At 41.4% G+C, this 18,211-nt stretch overlaps 1 protein-coding gene and 1 long non-coding RNA gene across 3 annotated transcripts in view; one reads left to right on the top strand and one right to left on the bottom strand.

Annotated features, from left to right (window-relative positions):
• Nucleotides 1–2,117, bottom strand: part of LOC120065341 (serine/threonine-protein kinase 38-like) — a 32,104-nt gene extending 29,987 nt beyond the window's left edge. For both annotated transcript variants that reach the window (XM_039016260.1, XM_039016261.1), the window contains exon 1: nucleotides 2,014–2,117. The gene's annotated coding sequence lies outside the window, so the exon portion shown is untranslated. The remainder of the gene's footprint in view (nucleotides 1–2,013) is intronic.
• On the top strand, nucleotides 1,777–3,398 carry LOC120065342. The gene is made up of 3 exons (XR_005478666.1): nucleotides 1,777–2,189; nucleotides 2,528–2,641; nucleotides 2,775–3,398. It is a non-coding gene; the product is annotated as an uncharacterized LOC120065342 (long non-coding RNA).
• Nucleotides 3,399–18,211: the final 14,813 nt, after the last annotated feature.

The raw sequence follows: 18,211 nt of genomic DNA, 5'->3' as shown, positions 1-18,211 counted from the left end.
ACCAAAACATCAGCCAGGAAGCATAGGAACTGAGAAGTGGTCTGTGGTCACCACCTGCAGAACCACTCCTTTATTGGGGGTGTCTTGCTAATTGCCTATACTTTCCACCTTTTGTCTATTCCATTTGCACAACAGCATGTGAAATTTATTGTCAATCAGTGTTGCTTCCTAAGTGGACAGTTTGATTTCACAGAAGTGTGATTGACTTGGAGTTACATTGTGTTGTTTAAGTGTTCCCTTTATTTTTTTGAGCAGTGTATAAATAAATAAGATTATTTTGGTTGCAAGAATTCTGTATAATAATTTAAATTTAAAAAAGTGTTTAAATCCAGCGTTGTTTTGTGTATCAGTTCATAAACCCTTTGCCATCGAATCAGCACATCAAACATCTCTTCCCGACTATTTTGCAACCTGTCTGGCACAGCCGTCAATTATTTGGTCCTTAAATGGAACTGCTATGCTTTTATATATTTGCTATACTCAGTGTATGATATGCAGCTGCTTTGTAAAAGATTTATGGCTTTTCCCCAAATTAATTTATGATCAGATACTTCAGTTGTAACTGATTTTGCTGCTCTAAATGTTTACAATCGCTAGACAACTTTAGCACAGTTCCAAACTTAGACTATCCTCTTTTTTAACAACAGCCTGTATAGAAATCAAAATGTCTGTGGTGCTGCAGCATCTGATCATTTGTTGTCATGCTCTGTTGTGGTATTTTAAAAAATTCTGCTTGTCTCCAGTCATGTACAATTGCATGAGGTGCGTTTATAAAAGGCATTTTTTTCTCAGACCGCAAATAAGATGATAGATTCATGCAGTTCATTTATTATAAGGTAGTTATTTTCAACTCTACCCTTGTCCTCAGTGGTCTGCACATCCACAACCTTCTGGCTACTTTGTAATGTAATGCTTACAAAACAAAGTACATTTTCTAAAGCTTCATATCTAAGGCTCTGTTCTGTCCTAGGAGTGAGGGTAAACATAGGCATGTTCTCTGCTATCCACTTTATGTTTTGATTATAATTTTGGGTATGGGGGGTTCACGTTCTTATTTTCAAGCGTTCAGGGATGGTCGGGTAAAAATATATTTTCCTGGAGTGGGGGCATCCATTTTCATTCCAGAGGTCAACTTTTCTCCTGGTATCCCTCATTATAAATAATGTACAGTTCCTAACCGGTTTTAACATAGTTGTAGCCAACAGTAATTTGCCGTGACAGCACGTTTGAGAGAGGGAGTAGCCCCCCGACGTTCCTATGCTGTCCCTTAGACAACATAGTCACATTAATTTATATAAAGCTCCACAGTGGAGTCACCTCTTTCTGGAGAGATTTAAACTGTTATGAAAACGTCACGCCAGGGTAAGCCTACACGAAACACTGTCCTTATTTTAAATGTTTCTAAAATCCCCTATGGGAAAAATGAATGGTCGAAAAACATTTCCTTGTTTAACCGCTAGGTGTTATGGGTATTATGACTCATACTGTGGTATTCTGTGGACAAAACACACACATATGTCCCCTGTCTCTTCCGCGAATGTTGAATACAATTCAATTTTAACTTGTTATCCGCCGATTTCTTCATTTTGTGTGTAGAAATTTGAGACAAAGTATCCACAGCAAAGTACTTTCAACCCGAATCTAAAACGAGGGTCTATGTGTGTGGCTATCACGATTTGTATCACTTGAAGCACACGCACAAGACGGAAGTACCGCGATGCATGAACAACTTCAGTAGTTGTACAAAACGGAACTCAACAGCGTTTGGAGTAAACACCATAGAGCCTTTGTTTTACTATTAAAGACTAGTGTGATCACAGTGTGATTGTCAGTCAAGAGAGAGGAGCCTTTGTTTTACTCTTACGTTATCTAACATTATCACAACTTCCTAAAGTAGCCTAAATCTCAATATCTCGCACGCAAAGTATCAATAAAACAACGTTCATAAAGTAAGTTCGTGTGGTACATCTACAACGTGTACATGATCATTGTCAAATTAAATGTTACTCTCACCTCCTCCGTTATGGCATTAATCGTTCAAATTCAATTCGGATCTGCTCCCCTCGTCTGATGACGTTCGGTATCCACTCGTAATTACGGGAAGTGAAGTGCCCCTCCCCGCGGAGTTCCAAATTATCCCGGGCCTTTACCAGGGCCATGGTCGGGTGGGCTACTAGGATCATATTCAGGTAATGAAGATGTTGATAGTCTGACCCTTAGAATTCAAAGAGGAATGGCAGAATTATTTGGGTTTCAACTATTACTATAACATACCCTACTATGTGATGAAACCTCAAGATCAATTCAAATTGTATTTGTCACATGCGCCGAATACAACAGGTGTAGTAGACCTTACCGTGAAATGCTTACTAAAAAAATATTCACAATCTCTGTCAAAAAGTGTCCTACATACTCGTTTTTATTATCCATTTGCTTATTTCATCCTTTGACATTCACGTGGTGTACAGGTCTGATCATCATATGATAATTTATTTTGAGTGATACTCTTGTCTATTGTTTGTCTCAGGTGTAACGTGTGCGTTTCCAACGATACTTATTCCTGCGTAATACTACTACCATCATGGTGATGTGATATGTCTGCAATAAAGTAACCTTGAAAGCCCATTTTGTTTGAAGGCAGGTCAGTAACTGTTTAATTATCATAAATCCGCTTAACAAATATCAGCGGCACGCAACAATTCAATCTCGAACAAGGTTATGACATTATTTGTAAATGCTGTCTTTTTTTTTTTTACACACAATGAAAAATGCAGGTTCGACGTTCTTGAACGCACCTCACGCTGGGTTCTCGACTGCGACGGAAGGGGCGGTGTTTTTCCGACAGTGTTATCATCAACCAAAGATTATGGATGACAAGATAGGTCTACATGTCTTTCAGCCCCAACAATGGGAACATAATAACAAATCATTTGTAGACTGCAAGAAGCCTAAACATATAATATTTGACTAAAACATAATTTCAAACATTGCTTACATTTTTATATGATCACGTGTCTCTCTTATTCATGTAAATACTTGGGAACAGATTTCCTAACTTAAAATCAATTGGAGTTGATTTCCTGGTGTTTTTACATTTGTTTTATATCCAACAATGAACATTTAAAAAAAAATAATAATACATAGTTTTTCTGCTCGGTAAACTTGAGGGGCCAAATAAAATCACCCGTGGGCCAAATTTTGCACACGGGCCGCCAGCTGGGGAACCCTGTGCTACGCTATAGTCTGATGCCATGAATAGCCATCTCGAGACAACTCTGACATAGTGTTTTTTCTCAAAGTTGCCGGGATGTCATGTGTTCTACTTATATCAGTACACTTGTAAAAACGTATATTTGATCAAATAAACCTCACGTAGCAAATAATTCATTCATTTTATTGTTGACCAAATTTGACACTCATTGACCTCCATACCAAAACTCCTTGCTTGGTACGCTACCTGCTGGAGGGAGACAAATTTTCTGCCGAGTTGGGTCTCTCTCTTCTTCCTCTCTGCATCAACTTTGCAATTGGGCTACTTTGAAAACGAATGTGCGGGTGAAAATGTATTGGGTTTTTGGGCTACTTCTAAATTGCACCGCTACCGCCATGTAATTTCTCTTGTTTAGAAAAACAAATCTATTTATTTCACTGTGACCTGATACTTCTGACTATCAGGCAGTGATGCAGGCTATAGAGTACCAGGTGGACAAGGTGACTTTTATCAATATAGTCACCTGTATTTACCCCCCAAAAATGTAATGTTAATTAGCTGCTAATTTGGCTATCATAAAGAACTACAAATGCCATGATGATCTGGGCAAGACTACCGAATCGAGGCAAAGGTAAGATTTTCTGGATTAACAATCTAATATTAGCTAAATGTAGTAATGAATAAATTGGCTACATTTCTTTAAATAGACAATTCTGTGAACTGTCTTGTGAAAAAGATTTATTGACACAATACCTGTTAGCAAAGGTGTCAGCTAGAAATGACATGCAGGAGCTTGCAGGGATTTATAGTTTTGCATGATGTCTATTTTGATGCTAATTAGCATTTTCGAATCTGAGAATAAATAGAGACTAATAAATTGATAAAAGTCACCTTGTCCGAGAGAGATTTACATGATTATCAAAACGTCATGCCAGGGTAACCTACACGAAACACAGCCCTTATTTTAAGAGTTTCTAAAATCCCCAATTAGAAATGTCCTTGTTTTTGAAAGTAAAGCACATTTTTTGTCCATTAAAATAACATCAAATTGATCAGAAATACAATGTAGACATTGTTAATGTTGTAAATGACTATTGTAGCTGGAAACGGCAGTTTTTTAATGGAATATCTACATAGACGTACAGAGGCCCATTATCAGCAACCATCACTCCTGTGTTCCAATGGCATGTTGTGTTAGCTAATCCAAGCAAATCATTTTAAAAGGCTAATTGATCATTAGAAAACCCTTTTGCAATTATGCTAGCACAGCTGAAACTGTTGTTCTGATTAAAGAAGTAATAAAACTGGCCTTTAGACTAGTTGAGTATCTGGAGCATCAGCATTTGTGGGTTCGATTACAGGCTCAAAATGGCCAGAAACAAAGACCTTTCTTCTGGAACTCGTCAGTCTATTCTTGTTCTGAGAAATGAAGGCTATTCCATGTGAGAAATTGGCAAGAAACTGAAGATCTCGTACAATGCTCTGTACTACTCCCTTCACAGAACATCGCAAGCTGTCTCTAACCAGAATAGAAAGAGGAGTGGGAGGCCCCGGTGCACAACTGATCAAGAGGACAAGTACATTAGAGTGTCTAGTTTGAGAAACAGACGCCTCACAAGTCCTCAATTGGCAGCTTCATTTTATAGTACCCGCAAAACACCAGTCTCAACGTCAACAGTGAAGAGGCGACTCCGGGATTCTGGCCTTCTAGGCAATGAATTTTCTATATTTGCAGGTTAGGCTCGGATGCAGGCATCAGATTTTCACTTTATCACAGTGAAAAAGTCAGGCGTTTGCGGATAGGTTATTAGCAATTGCGGAAAGGTGCCGGTGAACAAACAACTGACCTGTGCATCACTACTGTATGCTTAGCAAGCTAGCTAGCTAACATTGTCCAGAAAATTAAAGTCGGAGGAGAGAGAGAGCAGTGAGCATAGGTGAGGACTATCAAATTCTAATAGTCTAGTAGTGATTGATTGATTAATAGTAAAATAAAACTCCCTTTCGATTTTTATACTCCAGTTGAAAATAGGATTATTTTAGAGGAATGTGACTTGTAATAACACTATTTCACAATGTTTAACAATAATATTTTCTGAAAAAAAACATGCTTCTTAACCATTCACTATCAATCACTTCTATAGTTCAGATCAAATCATTTGGTGTGATGAACCAATAACAAAGGGAAAAATGCAGAGAACAAAGTAATACAATTTTACCCGTTGTATTTAGATTGTCATTATAGAGACACCTATTGGATAAATGTGGCAAAAGTTTTCGGGGGGGAAATGTTCAGGTCTTGTGGGCGGGTTTTGAGTAGTCATTGGGCTATATTTAGTAGACCTGGCTTCCCTGAGTGGAGCGAAGTCTTGTATGTTCTTCTGGAAGAAGAACGTTGCTGATATATACAGTTGTTTCTGTATGGACAGCGTATGCGGAGGGTTTCTAAGTATTGGGGTATATGAGCAATATACATGGAAAGATCATGTCATAAATGTTGGAACAACATGTAAGAAGGTGGTGAATCTTATGCGCTCGGTCTCTAGTTATGAATGGGGTGCTGACAGACAATCGTTGATGCATATTTATAGCTCTGATCAGAATGACAATTGATTACGGGTGTATAGTTTATGGAACAGCGGCAAAGACTTGGCTTCAAAAGATGGACAGACTCCAGTATATAGCTTTAAGGATATTTATTGGTGCATTTAAATCAACATCTGTATGTGCCTTACAAGTGGAGGCAGGTGAGATGCCTTTATGTATATGGTGTAAAAAATTGTCATTAGCTTCTTGTGTTGAAAGGCTGTGAGATTGAGCATCCCACGGCTGCTGTTCTAGATGACTGTAGGGAATATACTAATAGACAAGGCAGTGGTTTTGGTTGGACAGTTGGAAAGCTTGCTGATGAGAGTAGTTTGATGGTTTGAGGGAGTTGGAGGTTGGCCTTTCTGTGGTGAAAGGGGATGTTCCTCCATGGTTACTCCCGGATCCTGTAGATTTTTCAAATTGTTATTTTATTGAACCTTTATTTAACTAGGCAAGCCAGTTAAGAACAAATTCTTATTTACAATGATGACAAAACACACATCACGACAAGAGACAACACAACACTACATAAAGAGAGACCTAAGACAACAACATAGCAAGGCACCAACACATGGTAGTAACACAACATGACAACAACATGGTAGCAACACAAAATGACAACATGGTAGCAACACAACATGGTAGCATCACAAAACATGGTACAAACATTATTGGGCACAGACAACAACACAAAGGGCAAGAAGGTAGAGACAACAATACATCACGCAAAGCAGCCACAACTGTCAGTATGAGTATCCATGATTGAGTCTGTGAATGAAGAGATTGAGATAAAACTGTCCAGTTTGAGTGTTTGTTCCAGTCGCTAGTTGCAGCGAATTGAAAAGAGGAGCGACCCAGGGATGTGTGTGCTTTGGGGACCTTTAACAGAATGTGACTGGCAGAATGGGTGTTGTATGTGGAAAAGGGCTGTAGTAGATATCTCAGATAGGGGGGAGTGAGGCCTAAGATGGTTTTATAAATAAGCATCAACCAGTGGGTCTTGCGACAGTTATACAGAGATGACCAGTTTACAGAAGAGTATAGAGTGCAGTGATGTGTCCTATAAGGAGCATTGGTGGCAAATCTGATGGCGGAATGGTAAAGATCATCTAGCTGTTCGAGAGCACCCTTACCTGCTGATCTATAAATTATGTCGCCGTAATCTAGCATGGGTAGGATGGTAATCTGAATCAGGGTTAGTTTGGCAGCTGGAGTGAAAGTGGAGCGATTACAATAGATGAAACCAAGTCTAGATTGAACTTTAGCCTGCAGCTTTGTTATGTGCTGAGAGAAGGGCAATGTACCGTCTAGCCATACTCCCAAGTACTTGTATGAGGTGACTACCTCAAGCTCTAAACCCTCAGAGGTAGTAATCACACCTGTGGGGAGAGGGGCATTCTTCTTACCAAACCACATGACCTTTGTTTTGAAGTTGTTCAGAACACGATTAAGGGTAGAGAAAGCTTGTTGGACACTAAGAAAGCGTTGTTGTAGAGCATTGAACACAACATCCGGGGAGGGGCCAGCTGAGTATAAGACTATCATCTGAATATAAATGGATGAGAGAGCTTCCTACTGCCTGAGCTATGTTGTTGATGTAAATTGAGAAGAGCGTGGGGCCTAGGATCGAGCCTTGGGGTACCCGCTTGGTGATAGGCAGTGGCTGAGACAGCAGATGTTCTGACTTTATACACTGCACTCTTTGGGAGAGGTAGTTAGCAAACCAGGCCAAAGACCCCTCAGAGATACCGATACTCCTTAGCCGGTCCACAAGAATGGGATGGTCTACCGTATCAAAAGCTTTGGCCAAGTCAATAAAAATAGCAGCACAACATTGCTTAGAATCAAGGGCAATGGAGACATCATTGAGGACCTTTAAGGTTGCAGTGACACATCCATAACCTGAGCGGAAACCAGATTGCATACCAGAGAGAATACTATTGTCACGTTCCTGACCTTATTTCCTTTGTTCAGTCTTGTTTAGTTGGTCAGGACGTGAGCTGGGTGGGCATTCTGTGTTATGTGTTTCTATGTTTGGTTTAGGGTTGTCAACTAGCCTGATATGGTTCTCAATCAGGGGCAAGTGTTTTACGTTTCCTCTGATTGGGAACCATATTTAGGTAGGCTGTTCTCACTGTTTGTTTGTGGGTGATTGTTCCTGTTCGTTGCGTTCATTTTCTCTATGTTCACATGTTCAGGTCTGTAGCGTCGTTAGTTTCATTTTCTGTTTATTGTTTTGTTCGTGTTGTTAAGTATTCCAATAAATATGGAAACGTACCATGCTGCAATTTGGTCCTCCTCTCTTCCACCTAACGACGAGCGTTACAACTATGGACATCAAGAAAGCCAGTCAGTTGATTATTGACAAGTTTTTCCAACACTTTTGATAAACAGGGCAAAATAGAAATAGGCCTATAACAGTTAGGATCAGCTTGATCTCCCCTTTAAATAAAGGATGAACCGTGGCTACCTTCCAGAAAGGAGAGACAGGTTAAAAAGGTCAGAGACAGGCTTGGCGATGATAGGGGCAGCAACCTTAAAAAAGAAAGGGTCTAAACCATCTGACCCAGATGTTTTTTTGGGGTCAAGTTTCAGAAGCTCCTTTAGCACCTCGGACTCAGGGACTCACTGCCTGCAGGGAGACACTTTGTGGCGTGGCAGGGGGAAAAGAGGGAGAAGCATCAGGGATAGTCACATTAGAAGGGGTGGGAGATGAGGAAATGTTGGACGGGCAAGGAGGCATGGCCGAGTCAAATAGGAATCCTGACCTAACGATGTGGTGATTAAAGAGCTTAGCCATGTGCTTCTTGTCAGTAACAACCACATCATCAACATTAAGGGACATGGGCAGCTGTGAGGAGGAGGGTTTATTCTCCAGGTCTTTAACTGTTTTCCAGAACTTCTTGAGGTTGGACACACAGAGAGAGAACTGCTCCTTAAAGTAACTTTGGCCTTCTGGATAGCCTGAGTGCACTTATTTCTCATTTGCCTGAACGAGACCCTGAGTATGCGTGTGCCGAGCCTTTCGCCAAGTGCAATTCTTGAGGTGGAGTAACTCTGCTAGATCACGGTCGAACCAGGGGCTGAACCTGTTTTTAATTATCATTTTCTTTATGGGGGTGTGTTTGTTAACAATACCACTGAAAATATCAAAAAAGAAGGTCCAATTGTCTGTGACAGAGGGAATCAAGCTGATTCTATACCAATTTACAGAGGACAGTTCATGAAGGAAGGCTTGCTCATTAAAGTTTTTTAGCAAGCGTCCATGACAAATCAGGACAGGTTGTTTCAATGAGCAGCCATTACGAACACCGGCTATAAAACAGTGATCACTAAGGTCATTACAGAAAACACCAGACTGATACCTATCAGGATTATCTGTGAGGATAACATCGAGGAGAGTAGCCTTTTCTGGGTGTTTGGAGTCATACCTTGTGGGGTTGGTAATAATCTGAGAAAGATTTAGGGAGTCCCATTGCTTTAGAACTTGGTCAGGTGGTTAAAGCATGTCCCAGTTTAGGTCACCTAGCAGGACACATTCAGACTTCGTGTAAGGGGCCAGGAGAGAGTTTAGGGCAGGTAGGGTACAGGCCGGTGCTGATGGAGGACGATAGCACCCAGCAACAGTCAACAAAGAGCCATTTGAAAGTTTAATTCTTTAAACCATTAAATCAAATTGTTTGGGGACAGACTTGTTGGAAGCAACCGATCTAACCTTGGTAGAGAAAAGGAAAGATTGGTCAGAAGTCAGTGCTATAGGGAAACTGGTTGACAATTAGATTGGTAGAAGTTTTTATAGTTTTTGACTGCTTTTCACAGATGGATCCAAGGACCTATATAGTGGGCGCACAGAAGCAGGCGTTTACATTCCTGAATTTGATGTGCAGATATGAGGAGGACTAACAGATGAACTGTCAATACACTCAGTTGAACTGTTGGTGATAATAGTTGCCCTCCAGTGGGTGGAGGACGTACAACCTGTTAGAATTATAGTATGCTCAGATTCTCTGTCTGTATTGAATAGTTTATCATCTGTTAAATCTAATAGGAATGACATACTATTAGAGGTATTCATGTTATTATGGAGAATTGAGAAAATGGGTGCATTAGTTAGATTCTGCTGGGTCCCAGCACATTCGTGTGTGGAAGGGAATGAAATTGTACTCCAGTTAGCCAGAAAGGCTTTGACACAAGATATAATTTATATTAATGTTCCACTGGGTAGAGGTTAGAGGTCGACCGATTAATCGGAATGGCCGATTAATTAGGGCCGATTTCAAGTTTTCATAACAATCGGAAATCGGTAATTTTGGACGCCAATTTTTTTTTTTACAGCTTTATTTAACTAGGCAAGTCAGTTAAGAACACATTCTTATTTTCAATGACGGCCTAGGAACGGTGGGTTAACTGCCTTGTTCAGGGGCAGAACGACAGATTTTTACCTTGTCAGCTCAGGGATTCAATCTTGCAACCTTACGGTTAACTAGTCCAACGCTCTAACCACCTGCCTCACGAGGAGCCTCCCTGTTACGCGAATGCAGTAAGAAGCCAAGGTAAGTTGCTAGCTAGCATTAAACTTATCTTATAAAAAACAATCAATCAATCATAATCACTAGTTATAACTACACATGGTTGATGATATTACTAGTTTATCTAGCGTGTCCTGCGTTGCATATAATCGATGCAGTGCGCATTCGCGAAAAAGGACTGTCGTTGCTCCAACGTGTACCTAACCATAAACATCAATGCCTTTCTTAAAATAAATACACAGAAGTATATATTTTTAAACCTGCATATTTAGCTAAAAGAAATCCAGGTTAGCAGGCAATATTAACCAGGTGAAATTGTGTCACTTCTCTTGCGTTCATTGCACGCAGAGTCAGAGTATATGCAACAGTTTGGGCCAGAATTTTACGTAATTATGACATAACATTGAAGGTTGTGCAATGTAACAGGAATATTTAGACTTATGGATGCCACCCGTTAGATAAAATACGGAACGGTTCCGTATTTCACTGAAAGAATAAACATCTTGTTTTCGAGATGATAGTTTCTGGATTTGACCATATTAATGACCTAAGGCTTGTATTTCTGTGTGTTATTATGTTATAACTAAGTCTATGATTTGATAGAGCAGTCTGACTGAGCGGTGGTAGGCAGCAGCAGGCTCGTAAGCATTCATTCAAACAGCACTTTCCTGCATTTTGCCAGAAGCTCTTTGCTGTGCTTCAAGCCTATCAACTCCCGAGATTAGGCTGGTGTAACCGATGTGAAATGGCTAGCTAGTTAGCGGGGTGCGCGCTAATAGCGTTTCAAACGTCACTCGCTCTGAGACTTGGAGTATTTATTCCCCTTGCTCTGCATGGGTAACGATGCTTCGAGGGTGGCTGTTGTCGTTGTGTTCCTGGTTCGAGCCCAGGTAGGAGCGAGGAGAGGGATGGAAGCTATACTGTTACACTGGCAATACTAAAGTGCCTATAAGAACATCCAATAGTCAAAGGTATATGAAATACAAATCGTATAGAGAGAAATAGTCCTATAACTACAACCTAAAACTTCTTACCTGGGAATATTGAAGACTCATGTTAAAAAGAACCACCAGCTTTCATATGTTCGCATGTTCTGAGCAAGGAACTTAAACGTTAGCTTTCTTACATGGCACATATTGCACTTTTACTTTCTTCCCCAACACTTTGTTTTTGCATTATTTAAACCAAATTGAACATGTTTCATTATTTATTTGAGGCTAAATTGATTTTATTGATGTATTATATTAAGTTAAAATAAGTGTTCATTCAGTATTGTTGTAATTGTCATTATTACAAATTAAATTAAATAAATCGGCCGATTAATCAGTATCGGCTTTTTTTGGTCCTCCAATAATCGGTATCGGTATCGGCGTTGAAAAACCATAATCGGTCGACCTCTAGTAGAGGTGAGGCCAAATTTAAAATCAGAGCCATTTTGATAGATGTGTGGCAGAAGAGATGGGACTCTGATCCCAAGGGCCGGCATTTATTTGCCCTCCAAAGAAAGGTCGGTGGTTGACCAAGATTCCAAGGTCAGATTAGGAAGGAAGAGGTGGTGTTTGCTCGTTTGCGCTTAGAACATTGTACATTGAATTTGTCATTACATCTGGTTGGCAAGCATGTGAATGGTTTGTGTCTGGGGTGTATGGTCGATGAAACGATGGAGTATGTGTTGTTATATTGTTGAAAGTATGTTGAAGAGAGGGAAAGATTGAATTATAGGGTCATTGCGGTTGGATGGGGTTGGGGGCATTTGGAAGGGATTTTGGGGAAGGTCTATTAGAAGTTAGTAAGGCTGGGCCTCCCGAGTGGCACAGCGCTCTAAGGAACTGCATTGCCGTGCTAAAGGCATCACTACAGACCTGGGTTCGATTCCAGGCTGTATCACAACCGGCCATGATCGAGAGTCCCATAGGTTGGCACACAATTGGTCCAGCGTCGTCCGGGTTAGGTGAGGGCTTGGCCGGGGGGGCTTTACTTGGCTCATCGCGCTCTAGCGACTTCTTGTGGCGAGCCGGGAGCCTGCAGGCTGACCTCGGTCATCAGTTGAACGGTGTTTCCTCCGACACATTGGTGCGGCTTGCTTACGGGTTAAGAAGCGTGGTTTGGCGAGTTATGTTTCGGAGGACGTATGACTCGACCTTCACCTCCCGAGCCCGTTGGCGATTTGCAGCGATGAGACAAGATCTAAATTGGGGAGAAAAAGGGGGTCATTTTTTTTACTAAAATAAATATAGAAGTTAGTAGAGCTCTTTTTTATTTTCTCAAAGGTATTTTCTTAGGTAGGAGGATTTAGAAATGTTGTAAACCGTGATTGACCATACACTTCAGCACAGTAGGTGGCGGCATGCACCTTTAATGTTGGTTTGCAGACCGCCATTATATCATAGAAGAAGAAGAACCCTGAGTGGGAAAGAGTTTGATAGCCAATGGAGAAGAATTTAAGAAGTTTATACATGATTTAGATGTTTTACCAGACGTGGTGTGTGTACAAGAAACATGATTTAAACCTCAATTGGATTGTACTACCTGGGTTTATCTCCGTGAGAAGTGATAGAACTGAGGGCTTGGGTGGTGGGTGTGCTACATTTATCAAAGAAGGTATAGCACATCGATTAATGGTTTCAAAGAACACGAATGTGTGGCAGTGGAGATTTGTTGAAAAGGGGGTAATATCACTTGTTTAATTACTATAATCCTTGTAAGCCCATCTCTGTATCTGAGTTAGACATAGTTGCCAAATCCAGTAAAGGTGCTAAGGAGATATGGTGTGGAGATTTCAATGCGCTTTACAGTTTGTGTGGCAGCAATATCACAGGTGCCAATGGTTTTGTGGTTGAAGATTTTATCAAGCGGAGGGGACTAGTTTATATAAATAATGGTCGGGGGACACGGGTAAATGTGACTAGAGGTACATCATCATGTTTAGATCTTACATTGGTGTCCTGCATCGCTGGTATATGTGAGTGGGAAGTGACAACAGAATCCACAATCGGCAGTGTTCATTTTCACGTCACGTGAAACATAAATACATATGTTTTCAGAAAAGGGAACCTGTTTCAAATTGGTGCTTTGACAAGCAAACTGGGAACTGTTTTACACTTTGTGAAAGGAAAGTCATAAATTGTCAATGGAAGGGTTGGTAGAAGACTGCTGCATCTGTGAATTTAGTCATATTGGATGCTGCCTTATTGGCTATTCCAATAAGAGGGGGGGTGGTAGACTGAAGATAGTTCCTTGGTGGACTGAAACATGTAATAAAGCCATCAATGAGCATCATAATGCTTTTAAAACTTTGCAGAATAATTTGACATTTGATAGCATGATAGTCTTTCAGAGAAAGAGAGTGTTGTCTAGGACTCTCATTTTTTTTATTTAACCTTTATTTAACCAGGTAGGCTGCGACCTGGCCAAGATAAAGCAAAGCAGTTCGACACATACAACAACACAGAGTTACACATGGAATAAACAAACATACAATCAATAATACAGGAGAAAAATCTATATACAGCATGTGCAAATGAGGTAGGATAAGAGAGGTAAGGCAATAAATAGTGTGGTAAACCGTGGGGTGTTGTGTGGAGCGTGCAGAGATTGACACAGAGACAGGGAGGCTTTAGTCCGCAAAAACAACTTTACTAAGACAGAAAATAAATATATCAAAGAAATAACTTGGGTTTTGCTCGGTCTTCCTTCTCTTTCTTAACTGGTGTCTGTCTCTCTCCCTTCTCTCTCTTAACTGGTGTCCGTCTCTCTCCCTTCTCTCCCGCGGTGTGCCATCGTGCTCCTTTTATTTGGCCTCCACGGCTGGTTGGCACTTTCCTCTAATTACCTTCACTTAGCTGTCCGTGCCGGGGTGCCCAGCTCCCATATTCCCAGCAGAGTGAGCCAACGTCGCCTCACGTACCTCTCCTCTATTACCATCCCCCGGGGTAGACCTCCTGGGATACCACAATAGGCTATGGTGGCAAATTAATTACAATATAGCAATTAAACACTGGAATGGTAGGATGTGCAGAAGATGAATGTGCAAGTTGAGATACTGGGGTGCAAAGGAGCAAGATAAATAAATACTGATAATACTGATCTGTGAGCTGCTCTGACAGCTGGTGCTTAAAGCTAGTGAGGGAGGTAAGAGTCTCCAGCTTCAGAGATTTTTGCAGTTCGTTCCAGTCATTGGCAGCAGAGAACTGGAAGGAGAGGCGGCCAAAGGAAGAATTGGCTTTGGGGGTGACCAGTGAGATATACCTGCTGGAGCGCGTGCTACGGGTGGGTGCTGCTATGGTGACCAGTGAGCTGAGATAAGGCGGGGCTTTACCTAGCAGAGACTTGTAGATGACCTGGAGCCAGTGGGTTTGGCGACGAGAATTATGCGAGGACCAGCCAACGAGAGCATACAGGTCGCAGTGGTGGGTAGTATATGGTGGGTAGACTGCATCCAATTTGTTGAGTAGAGTGTTGGAGGCTATTTTGTAAATGACATCGCCGAATTCGAGGATCGGTAGGATGGTCAGTTTTACGAGGGTATGTTTGGCGGCATGAGTGAAGGATGCTTTGTTGCAAAATAGGAAGCCAATTCTAGATTTAATTTTGGATTGGAGATGTTTAATGTGAGTCTGGAAGGAGAGTTTACAGTCCAATCAGACAACTATGTATTTGTAGTTGTCCACATATTCTAAGTCAGAACTGTCCAGAGTAGTGATGCAGAGAGAATAAGAATGCAAAGAAAGGTGCATGGTGGGAATTCTGTTCTTCTATACTAGGAAGGGAAACAACTGGTGGATGTGTGGAAAATGTTAGAGGATGATGGGGAAAGGAAAGACATTACAGATAACTGTGTTAGCTGAGGAAGATGTTATGACTGTTTCAAACAGAAAAAGCAGACGCTCTAGGAAGAACTTTTGCAGCAGTGCATAAAGTTCACAATCTAAGTGATGAATGTAAAAGGCGCAAGGAAGAAAAGCTAAGAATGCATGAAGATGTACACCATAAGATGTGTGATTCTGGAGAATCACTGGATGCTAAATTCACCATGTTTGAAATAACAAGGTTTTAGGAGGGGTGTGGTTGTACTGCTCCAGGTGAGGAGCGATTATGTTACATTATGTTTAAACATCTGCCTACAGAAGTTTTGGGAAAGATTTTAAGTTTATTTAACAAAATATGGAGGACAGGAGTGCTACCCTAATCCATACCAGAGTGGATTTAGTAAAAGAAGGATTACCCTTGATGCATTAGTTCAAGTTAGTACTGAGGTAACCAAAGCTTTGGCAATGAAGGAGCTGATGTCAGTAGTATATTTTGATATTGAAAAAGCATATGATACAATGTGGCGGGAAGGTCTACAGATTGAATTGAATGGAATGGGTATTAGTGGGAGAATGCATAACTGGATTATTGATTTGTTGTTTGACCGAAACCCTAAACCCCTCCTGATCTGGAAGGTATCAAGAGAATGAGGTGGAAAATGGAACGCCACAGGGTTGTGCTATTAGTACTAGCTTATTCACGAAGATGATTGATGGATATTTTTTTGGGAAAAGGACAGGGTATAGGGTCGGTGTTAAATGCAGATGATGGTGCCATTTGGAAAAAGGGAAGGAATATTCCTTATGTAAAAGAGAAAAAGCAAGGCGATGTTGTAGCAGTAGAGGAATGGTCCTTATCATGCGGTTTCAAGTTATCTTTATCTAAATCTTGCCAAATGTTGTTCGCTAACAAAAAGATTAACGAAGATGTCAGTGTTCAATTATATGGAGAACGAATGGAAAGGGTAACAGAATTTAAGTATTTGGGGCTATGGTTGGATGAAAAGCTTCCATGGAGACGCCATATTGAATGTATTGAGACTAAATGTAAGAAAGTATTAAATCTTATGAGGACAATAATTGGGCATGATTTGGGGGCAGATAGGCAATCATTGCTGAATATTTATCGTACTTTGCTGAGATAATCCATAGATTATTGGTCCTTTGTAAACTCAGCAAAAAAAGAAACGTCCCTTTTTCAGGACCCTGTCTTTGAAAGAAAAAAGGGACGTTTCGTAAAAAATCCAAATAACTTCACAGATCTTCATTGTTAAGGGTTTAAACACTGTTTCCCATGCTTGTTCAACAAACCATAAACAATTAATGAACATGCACCTGTGGAACGGTCGTTAAGACACTAACAGTTTACAGACGGTAGGCAATTAAGGTCACAGTTATGAAAACTTAGAACACTAAAGAGGCCTTTCTACTGACTCTGAAAAACACCAAAAGAAAGATGCCCAGGGTCCCTGCTCATCTGCGTGAACGTGCCTTAGGCATGCTGCAAGGAGGCATGAGGACTGCAGATGTGGCCAGGGCAATAAATTGCAATGTCCGTACTGTGAGATGCCTAAGACAGCACTACAGGGAGACAGGATGGACAGCTGATCATCCTCGCAGTGGCAGACCATGTGTAACAACACCTGCACAGGTTCGGTACATCTGAACATCACACATGCGGGACAGGTACAGGATGGTAACAACAACTGCCTTGCCTGCCTGGGCTTGTAGGCCTGTTGTAAGGCAGGTCCTCACCAGACACCACCGGCAACAACGTCGCCTTGGGGCACAAACCCACCGTCGCTGGACCAGACAGGACTGGCAAAATGTGCTCTTCACTGACGAGTCGCGGTTTTGTCTCACCAGGGATGATGGTTGGATTTGCGTTTATCATCGAAGGAATGAGCGTTACACCGAGGCCTGTACTCTGGAGCGGGATCGATTTGGAGGTGGAGGGTCCGTCATGGTCTGGGGCGGTGTGTCACAGCATCATCGGACTGAGCTTGTTGTCATTGCAGGCAATCTCAACGCTGTGCGTTACAGGGAGACATCCTCCTCCCTCATGTGGTACCCTTCCTGCAGGCTCATCCTGACATGACCCTCCAGCATGACAATGCCACCAGCCATACTGCTCGTTCTGTGCGTGATTTCCTGCAAGACAGGAATGTTAGTGTTTTGCCATGGCCAGCGAAGAGCCAGGATCTCAATCCCATTGAGCACGTCTGGGACCTGTTAGATCGGAGGGTGAGGGCTAGAGCCATTCCCCCCAGAAATGTCTGGGAACTTGCAGGTGCCTTGGTGGAAGAGTGGGGTAACATCTCACAGCAAGAACTGGAAAATCTGGTGCAGTCCATGAGGAGGAGATGCACTGCAGTACTTAATGCAGCTGGTGGCCACACCAGATACTGACTGTTACTTTTGATTTTGACCCCCCCTTGTTCAGGGACACATTATTCAATTTCTGTTAGTCATATGTCTGTGGAACTTGTTTAGTTTATGTCTCAGTTGTCGAATCTTATGTTCATACAAATATTTACACATGTTAAGTTTGCTGAAAATAAACGCAGTTGACAGTGAGAGGACGTTTCTTTTTTTGCTGAGTTTATGTGGTTCTCCTGGGTTTTACATCGCTGTTGCGCCTTGGATAGGATGCAAGCGAGGGCAATCAGGATGTGCGATGGTGCATTAAAACTACACCGGTTGAAGCTTTACAAGTAGATACTGGGGAAATGCCCTGTCCCTTAGGAGAGTTAAACTAGCCCTGTCATACTGGGCAAGACTGAAGGGTAGTATGGTAGATCATCCTACACTGACAGTATTGGAAGATTACTGGGAAATTAACGATATCAAAAGAGGGGTTTTGGCCCAGAGAAAAAGGGTTGACCATCTGGCCATCTGGGCCAATAGGAAATGTGCCACCTTGGTTTTATACCAGACCACATGTTGATTTTAGCCTGATAGAAGAAAATAAACAGTGGTGTGAAGAAGATTGTGTAGGAACAATAGTGGATCAATATATTAGTAATCAGTTTTATTGTTGTCTTGCAGTGAATGGGAAGACAAGAGCAGGTGTG

The sequence above is a fragment of the Salvelinus namaycush genome, chromosome 20 (genome assembly GCF_016432855.1).
Source record: "Salvelinus namaycush isolate Seneca chromosome 20, SaNama_1.0, whole genome shotgun sequence".
Taxonomy (NCBI): Eukaryota; Metazoa; Chordata; class Actinopteri; order Salmoniformes; family Salmonidae; genus Salvelinus; species Salvelinus namaycush.
The sequence above is the reverse complement of the archived record's forward strand: the minus strand, read 5'-3'. Positions and strand labels throughout refer to the sequence as shown.